Genomic DNA, 9,326 nt, shown 5'->3' on the forward strand with positions numbered 1-9,326 from the left:
CTGAGGGGTTCAGCGTCAGTGCGCTTCGGTGCACCTTGCTGCCTGATTGTCTGTCCCTGTGTCATTCACTCTCAACATGGATAAAAGTACAATAAGCATTATTCAGGTGGAGTTCGATTCTCTATTCGGACATTATAGGCGCTATATGTGGGACTGTCGGTCCGATATTATTATAAAAAAAAGAATAATAAAATAAATAAAAAAGTGGATTCTCAAAATAATCTGCTGGGCCAAATATTATTGGTGACGGGCCAGCAATGGCCCACGGGCCGCCTATTGCCGACCCCTGGTGTAGTGTGTCTGCTACTTGTGTATATATCTTTTTTAGATTAGTTCAGAATTAGTTCACTTAGTTATTTAAGAGGGGACACACTTTTAAAAACGGCCTTAAATTGTGGACCTTTGGCCGTGAGAGGGGGGGGGTCGTTCGAACCGTCCGCCCCCCCGCCCCCCTCGCTACGGGCATGAATATTGTCCCCTTTAATGAGACAATTGACATTACGACATTACGACTGCATACCCATTTTCCAGATTTAGAAGTTCTTACAAGATCGGGCGTGGTCAGAGTGGTATGGCCGTAAACGAAATGTACAGTGGTCGGTAGGTATATAAAGAGACATCAACCACGTTGCAATATAAATAATGTCATCGTGTATACGCAGAAGGCAGGAAATTATCTTGGAAAAACAAACCAATCAAAAACGTAATTAACTAAACAAACAAACATTTCATTCACAACTGAAAAGAGGGTGCGGCATCGTCCACAACGTGAGATACTTATTTGAGATAATTTACATCTTTTTAACACAGCAAAACATTGAAAATGGCAATTCTCCGGGTACTACAGAAAACGGATCATTTAACTTTCCACAGAGAGAGGGGGTGCACCGTTCCTGGAGGTACTGCAATACCAGGTCGATGCGTGGAGTGGACGGAGCAAGCCCCTATTCCATCTCCCTGCTCCAAAAATCAATTTAATATATGGTCCCCGGGTAGGGGACGTATCAGATATTAAACTGATAAGAACAGATACTACACTTGATCTTAGCCAAAAGGCCGAGAAGCGATACCTACAATGGTTTCGAGGGAGGGGAGTCATTCTCCGACACGTCAATACAGGTCATGGTTTAACAACAATAGGTTCTATATATATGCATTCCACTAAATAATAAAACAATAGTGATTTAACACTAGTAATGTAGTCCTAATGTACAGAACATCCCCAAAATCATACTTTTGACTGCTCGAAATCAGGAAATTCAATAGGTCACGTGGTAACCCGTCTCCAATCGTAGCGAAAGAAGGCATTTGTTAATCAAAATCACATTTACCGCAAACTGGAAACAATGACCAAGCGGTTACATGTAGTAAAACGTAATGTGATTATTATGTGACATTTTTGGATAAGGACACTTAGCTTTTCGCCTGAATATGAATGACACAGACACACAAAGCCAACACACACACAGAGCCGATAGAAAGAACTCTGTCGCCCTCTAGCGGTTATAACACATTATAACCAGACATCACTGATCTGTCCTGCTTCTCCACGGTGAAGTTCAGCCCAGCAATTTATCGATAAAGTTTGTGCCATTCATAACCTACAGTTAAACCAACTGGTAGCACAGATATAACTTGTTTAATGCTAGTAACAAGGTACCAGAACAATTCACTAACTGTGCTGAATTTCAGTCTAGAACCTGAAGTGCAATTTTATCTGTTTAGAATATAAAGAAGATTACCGGCTAAACGTGGCTGGAGATCTGGAGACAAGTTGAACCGGTTCTTCAACAGCTTTGACACGGGGGCTCATTGTCTCCCTCCCCCTAGCTTCACCAACGACTCTCCACTCCGTCCTACATGGACATTTACATTTTTGGCATTTAGCAGACGCCCTATTCCAAAGCGGCTTACAATAAATACTTTTGACTAAGCAAGTGAATCATCAATCCACCAGTCGTAGCAGGAAGAGTAATCTGGCTCTGCAGTTCTGACAGCCGTGGGAAGCTCACCATCCTTCTCCTTCTCCTTCTCCTTCTCCTCCTTCTCCTTCTCCTCCTTCATCTTCTCCTTCTCCTTCTCCTTCTCCTTCTCCTTCTTCTCCTTCTCCTTCTCCTTCTCCTTCTCCTTCTCCTCCTCCTCCTTCTCCTTCTCCTCCTCCTTCTCCTTCTCCTTCTCCTCCTCCTTCTCCTTCTCCTTCTCCTTCTCCTCCTTCTCCTTCTCCTTCTTCTTCTCCTTCTCCTTCTCCTTCTCCTTCTCCTCCTCCTTCTCCTTCTCCTTCTCCTTCTCCTCCTCCTTCTCCTTCTCCTTCTCCTTCTCCTTCTCCTTCTCCTCCTCCTTCTCCTTCTCCTTCTCCTTCTCCTTCTCCTTCTTCTCCTTCTCCTTCTCCTCCTTCTCCTTCTCCTTCTCCTTCTCCTTCTCCTTCTCCTTCTCCTTCTCCTTCTCCTTCTCCTCCTCCTTCTTCTCCTTCTCCTTCTCCTTCTCCTTCTCCTTCTCCTCCTTCTCCTTCTCCTTCTCCTTCTCCTTCTCCTCCTTCTCCTTCTCCTCCTTCTCCTCGTCCTTCTCCTTCTCCTTCTCCTTCTCCTCCTTCTCCTTCTCCTTCTTCTTCTCCTTCTCCTTCTCCTTCTCCTTCTCCTTCTCCTCCTCCTTCTTCTCCTCCTTCTCCTTCTCCTTCTCCTTCTCCTCCTCCTTCTCCTTCTCCTCCCCCCAGCTCCTCCAGCCCTGCTCTGGTACTGAACCAGCCCCCCTCCCCTCCACCGCCCTGTCTGGAGTCTGGACCCATTCACACCTCTCACCTACCCCTGTCCCATCCAGTAACCCACTTCAGCCCCCCTCCCCCTCCCCCTCCAGCACCACCATTTCCTCACTACACAACTCTCCAGCACCCCCCATCATTCTGCCCCCCAACACCACTGCCACAGCCAACGACCTCCCCCACCGACCCCCGCTCCAGTTTCTTCATCAGTCTGACGAAATTTAGGAGGGGGGCCTCCCCTGGTGCTTGGAAAAAAGACTAAAAACAAGAGGGCCAAGGGTAAAGTGAAAAAGGGAAAAGAGCTGGTTTACATAAATAAAGGCTATATACACTATCTACTATACTATACTACTATACTATACTATAAAACACTGTGCTGTACTCTATGCTATGCTATAAATCCCCTCTACCCCCCCCCCCCGTACCGTTTCTCTACTATAAAAAACAAACCAAAGAAAACAAAGTAATTCTTCCTTCTTCTAGCATTAGACAAGCGTATTTGTCGTAAATCGCTTTGGATAAAGGCATCTGCTAAATGCCCCAAAAAATGAATCTGAGGTTTCAATCTTAATTTATTAAGTTATTGTCAGTCCTGCAGCCTGATCACCAGAGAGAGCATCATGGTCCAGACATTGACAAAGACCCTTGCTGATACGTTCTGGTGGAGAAGAAAATATGTGATGGTGAAAGAAGATGAAGGAGAAGACAGTGGTGGAGAGAGAGAGTGATAGAAGATGAAGTGGAGGAGGAACATGTGATGGTGTACAGACCTCCTCATCCCCTCTACCCCCCTGTACAGACCTCCTCACCCCCTCTACCCCCCTGTACAGACCTCCTCATCCCCCTCTACCCCCCTGTACAGACCTCCTCATCCCCTCTACCCCCCTGTACAGACCTCCTCATCCCCTCTACCCCCTGTACAGACCTCCTCACCCCCCACTACCCCCCCTGTACAGACCTCCTCACCCCCCACTACCCCCCCTGTACAGACCTCCTCACCCCCTCTACCCCCCTGTACAGACCTCCTCATCCCCTCTACCCCCCTGTACAGACCTCTTCATCTCCACTACCCCCCTGTACAGACCTCTTCATCTCCACTACCCCCCTGTACAGACCTCCTCACCCCCCACTACCCCCCCTGTACATACCTCCTCATCCCCATCCCAAGTGCAATGTTTTGGGGCTTGTTTTTTAAACAAAGACACTGAAAAGACTCTCTTTAAAACAAGACACTGAAAAGACTCTTTTTAAAACAAGCCTCAAAACATTGCACTTTTAATGTCATAACTTTTATCATAGCCATGTTTTTATCTGTAACCTTTTAAAACTGTGTGTTTTAATGAAAGTCCCTTCATGGTTGCACAGATGTTTTTTTTACTGCTTGTAAACTGAACAATGGCTTTTATGGATGTAAAAAATGTGTGAAGAGATGTATATTGTGTTTTTTACTATGTCTTGTCGTAACATGTATAATGTAATGTAATGTCATATAACGTGTACGTGTTACAATAAAAACTTTTCGAAAGAAAGAAAAATCTGTTCTTATCAGTTTAATATCTGATACGTCCCCTACCCGGGGACCATATATTAAATTGATTTTTGGAGCAGGGAGATGGGGGGCTTGCTCCGTCCACTCCACGCATCGACCTGGTATTGCAGTACCTCCAGGAACGGTGCACCCCCTCTCTCTCTGTTAAAAAATAACTAGGTCTATTAAATGCCTGTATATGTATGTATGCATGTATTGGACCTGCTTAGCACCGGAAATATGGCGTTTTCAATGTATCCGATTACCGGGACTGTGGGTTTAAGACCGTGACCTAGGGTGAGATTGAATCTGCGCTTTTTGTGCTTTTTTATTATTATAATAATGATCTGCCTTGTTTGTGTTGAAAAGATAATTACTGTATATTATCTCAAGTAAGTAGCTCACGTTGTGGATGTTGCCGAACCCTCTTTTCAGTTGAAAATGAAATGTTTGCAAGCAAACTTGTTCACTAGATGCAGGTTAGTACAATAATTCTTATTGCGGTTTTGATTGGTTTCCAAAATAATTTCCTGCCTTCTGCGTGTACAAGATGACATTATGTGTATTACAAAGTAGTACATGTCTCCCTGACATAACTTTATATACAGTACAGACCACTACAAACATCGTTTACGGCCATACCACCCTGAACACTGTACATACTTGTTGTTTTGTCCCCCCGCCCGAACTACCCATTGTACATATTATATGTCTGTCCCCCTGCCCGAACTACCCACTGTACATACTTTGTGTTTTGTCCCCCGCCCCCACCTGTGGTGTATGTCCCCACCTGTCCTACCCGCTGTACATACCTTATGTTTTGTTGTATTGTTCTTCCCATGTTGGATGTATGTTTATCTTGTAGATAGTACTAGTTATTTGTCTGTATTATCTTGTAGATAGTACTAGTTTTTTTTGTCTGTCTTACATGTAACGATGAATTGAGAATCAAGGACCCCAATTGAAATAAGCCAGTGGCTTTCTTGGGTTTTTATCCTGTTAGTTGACCTTGTATGTAATATGTACTTTCATGTACCTACTTCTGCAAATCTTCTAATAAAGTTTTTCAATCAATCAATCAATCAAACACGTCCGATCTCGGAAGCTTAGCAGGGTCGGGCCGGGTTAGTACTTGGATGGGAGACAGCCTGGGAATACCCGGTGCCGTAAGCATTTCCTCATTTACACCAGTAGGGGGTGCTGTTGTAGCAGTGCTGCAGCGTTAAAACAACTCGTTTTAATTGGCTGTTTTGAACAGTGGTAGGGGGGGAAAAAGCAGAGAATTTATAATTAACAGAATCATTTTTATTTTAGAAAAGACAACATTGAAAATACAGCTCATTTTATACATGACTTATGTACAGTTATAAAACGCAGGAGGAACATACATGAGGAGCCAGCAGAGGAGGAGTGATGACATGGACACATATATACAGGGTTCGAGTTATAAGCTGAGCTTTGTGGGGGTCTCCAAAATAACAGTGCAAAATGTTCTCATGCACGCGCGCGAATCATGCCCACACAGCGATGGGACTTACAAGTTTTAATTAGCCATAGGCTACTCATTTCACCACATCAACAGCACCACATGAAACAACAGCTATAAGCGACAGTCACGGGTATCTCGGCCAATAATTTTGTTGTTTTTGCTATACAGTCCATTCACTTTCCCTGTTAGCACGACACATTGTCCACATCTCCATTTCCAGTGACATCGCACCTGACATAAATAATCATGTATGCTCGTTCATGAATTGTGCTTTCATCGAATGTTATGCTACTACGGGAATCAAGTGATTTGACATTAGAAATGAATTTGTTTCATCTCTTGTGCAATGTGCTCTACAATCTGGGCACATGAATGATCGTATCGGTGAGCAGGGGCCAACTGTCGCGCCATTCATCTCATTAAGTTTCATAATTGGATTCAGTTTTGTATAAGGCATCCTTTCTTTAGCGACAGTATAGGCTGCCCTGAACGAACTAGCTGTCTCCTTATACATACTGGAGGTGAGTTCTGCTACTTTCTTCGGAAGCACTTGCTTTTGTTTGAGCTCTGCTATTTCAACAGTTTCAACGTTGGGTGTCATGACAGGTGCAGCTGAAGTTTGGTTTCTTGGTTGAAAACCCGAAACTTTCCAGGCTTGTCAACTTGGTCGGCAGTAGTGGCCTTTTTTGGGGCGGCATGATAGCTAGCTACTGAATGTTTTCTTCTCAATAATCACGTTCGCAAGCTCTCAACGATCATATTCTGCTGTTGCACAATATTCTACTGCGCCCCATAGTGTCTTGGTGGTAAAGTGCAGGCAGTCAAAGGCATACTGTCATTCACAGGAGATTAATGCTGGTGCACGTAGTTCTTTTGGAAAACGTGTTTATTTTAGAATATTTATCATATAAATAAATATAAATAATACTCATTACATTGACATTTTTGATCAAATAATGGTTGTGGTAATGTATTATTAGCGACCCCCACAGATGTATGATTTTACTGCTTTCATGGGAGCTCAGACCTTCCTTATGGGAGCTCAGCTCCCATTGGCTCCCACATAACTCGAACCCTGCATATATACTGTAGGAGTATACACTCTCTATATGACATGTGAACACATACTGTATATACTGTAGGAGTATACACTCTCTATATGACCGAGGGTATACATACATACACAGGCTGCGTTCGTAAATTCGCTCTGGAGAATCTGATCAGCACTCATGGAGTGCCTCTTTGTCCAATCAAATTACGCGGTCCCTTCATGACGTCGAACCCAGCGTGCCCTCCGGCGCTTTCAGGGCGTATTTAAGAACGCAGCCATTGTGGTTTTCCAGCCTGCAGACAGAGACAGGAGGGAACGTCCCTGGTCTCCCAGGCGCCAGGGGGGTGTTCCATCAACACCGCTAAAGGAAAACCCCGGTTTATTCTGATAAGTCTCACAAGAGTTCTCAAAATAAGTGACGGTGATGGAACACCCCCCTGTTCCTGCACATCATCATCATCCTCTACAAAACAATAACGTTGTTCAAATGAAACGCCAAGAAGCGCAAATATAAAACGTCTCCTTTCAAATGACTCAGGAGAGACACGCAGTGGTACAGGGCACACACAGGCACACACCCTGGACCCACACAGTCATACTGTTCTACAGTGAGTTACTCTCTAAAAAACAAGAAAACATTAATTGTTCTCACTAGCTCCTTTTTTTGTCTTTGCAGCCGACATGTTCATGTTCACGTCACGTTTAGAGACCAGGTTTCATAATCGGGGGGGGGGGATTCTGTTCAGGCAGCTGCACGGCCACCAGTCAGAGACAGAACCAGTCAGTCAGACAGACAGAACCAGTCAGTCAGACAGACAGGACCAGTCAGTCAGACAGACAGGACCAGTCAGTCAGAGACAGAACCAGTCAAACAGACAGAACCAGTCAGTCAGAGACAGAACCAGTCAGAGACAGAACCAGTCAGTCAGACAGAACCAGTCAGTCAGACAGACAGGACCAGTCAGTCAGAGACAGAACCAGTCAGTCAGAGACAGAACCAGTCAGACAGACAGGACCAGTCAGACAGACAGAACCAGTCAGTCAGAGACAGAACCAGTCAGTCAGACAGAACCAGTCAGTCAGAGACAGAACCAGTCAGTCAGAGACAGAACCAGTCAGTCAGAGACAGAACCAGTCAGAGACAGAACCAGTCAGTCAGACAGAACCAGTCAGTCAGACAGACAGAACCAGTCAGACAGAACCAGTCAGACAGACAGGACCAGTCAGACAGACAGAACCAGTCAGTCAGAGACAGAACCAGTCAGTCAGACAGAACCAGTCAGTCAGAGACAGAACCAGTCAGTCAGAGACAGAACCAGTCAGACAGACAGAACCAGTCAGTCAGAGACAGAACCAGTCAGTCAGACAGAACCAGTCAGTCAGACAGAACCAGTCAGTCAGACAGAACCAGTCAGACAGAGACAGAACCAGTCAGTCAGAGACAGAACCAGTCAGTCAGACAGACAGGACCAGTCAGTCAGAGACAGAACCAGTCAGACAGACAGACAGGACCAGTCAGTCAGACAGAACCAGTCAGTCAGACAGAACCAGTCAGTCAGAGACAGAACCAGTCAGAGACAGGACCAGTCAGTCAGAGACAGAACCAGTCAGTCAGAGACAGAACCAGTCAGTCAGACAGAACCAGTCAGTCAGAGACAGAACCAGTCAGTCAGAGACAGAACCAGTCAGTCAGAGACAGAACCAGTCAGAGACAGAACCAGTCAGTCAGACAGAACCAGTCAGTCAGAGACAGAACCAGTCAGACAGACAGAACCAGTCAGACAGACAGACAGGACCAGTCAGTCAGACAGAACCAGTCAGTCAGAGACAGAACCAGTCAGACAGAGACAGAACCAGTCAGTCAGACAGAACCAGTCAGTCAGACAGAACCAGTCAGTCAGAGACAGAACCAGTCAGTCAGACAGAACCAGTCAGTCAGACAGAACCAGTCAGACAGACAGACAGGACCAGTCAGTCAGACAGACAGAACCAGTCAGTCAGACAGACAGAACCAGTCAGTCAGAGACAGAACCAGTCAGTCAGAGACAGAACCAGTCAGTCAGAGCCAGGACCAGTCAGTCAGAGACAGAACCAGTCAGAGACAGAACCAGTCAGTCAGAGACAGAACCAGTCAGAGACAGAACCAGTCAGTCAGAGACAGAACCAGTCAGTCAGAGACAGAACCAGTCAGTCAGAGACAGAACCAGTCAGAGACAGAACCAGTCAGTCAGAGACAGAACCAGTCAGACAGACAGGACCAGTCAGACAGACAGACAGGACCAGTCAGTCAGACAGAACCAGTCAGTCAGAGACAGAACCAGTCAGACAGACAGAACCAGTCAGTCAGAGACAGAACCAGTCAGTCAGAGACAGGACCAGTCAGTCAGACAGGACCAGTCAGTCAGACAGACAGAACCAGTCCGTCAGAGACAGGACCAGTCAGTCAGACAGAACCAGTCAGTCAGACAGACAGAACCAGTCCGTCAGAGACAGGCTGATGGGG

Source organism: Nansenia antarctica (assembly GCF_963989245.1).
Source record: "Nansenia antarctica genome assembly, chromosome: 20".
Taxonomy (NCBI): Eukaryota; Metazoa; Chordata; class Actinopteri; order Argentiniformes; family Microstomatidae; genus Nansenia; species Nansenia antarctica.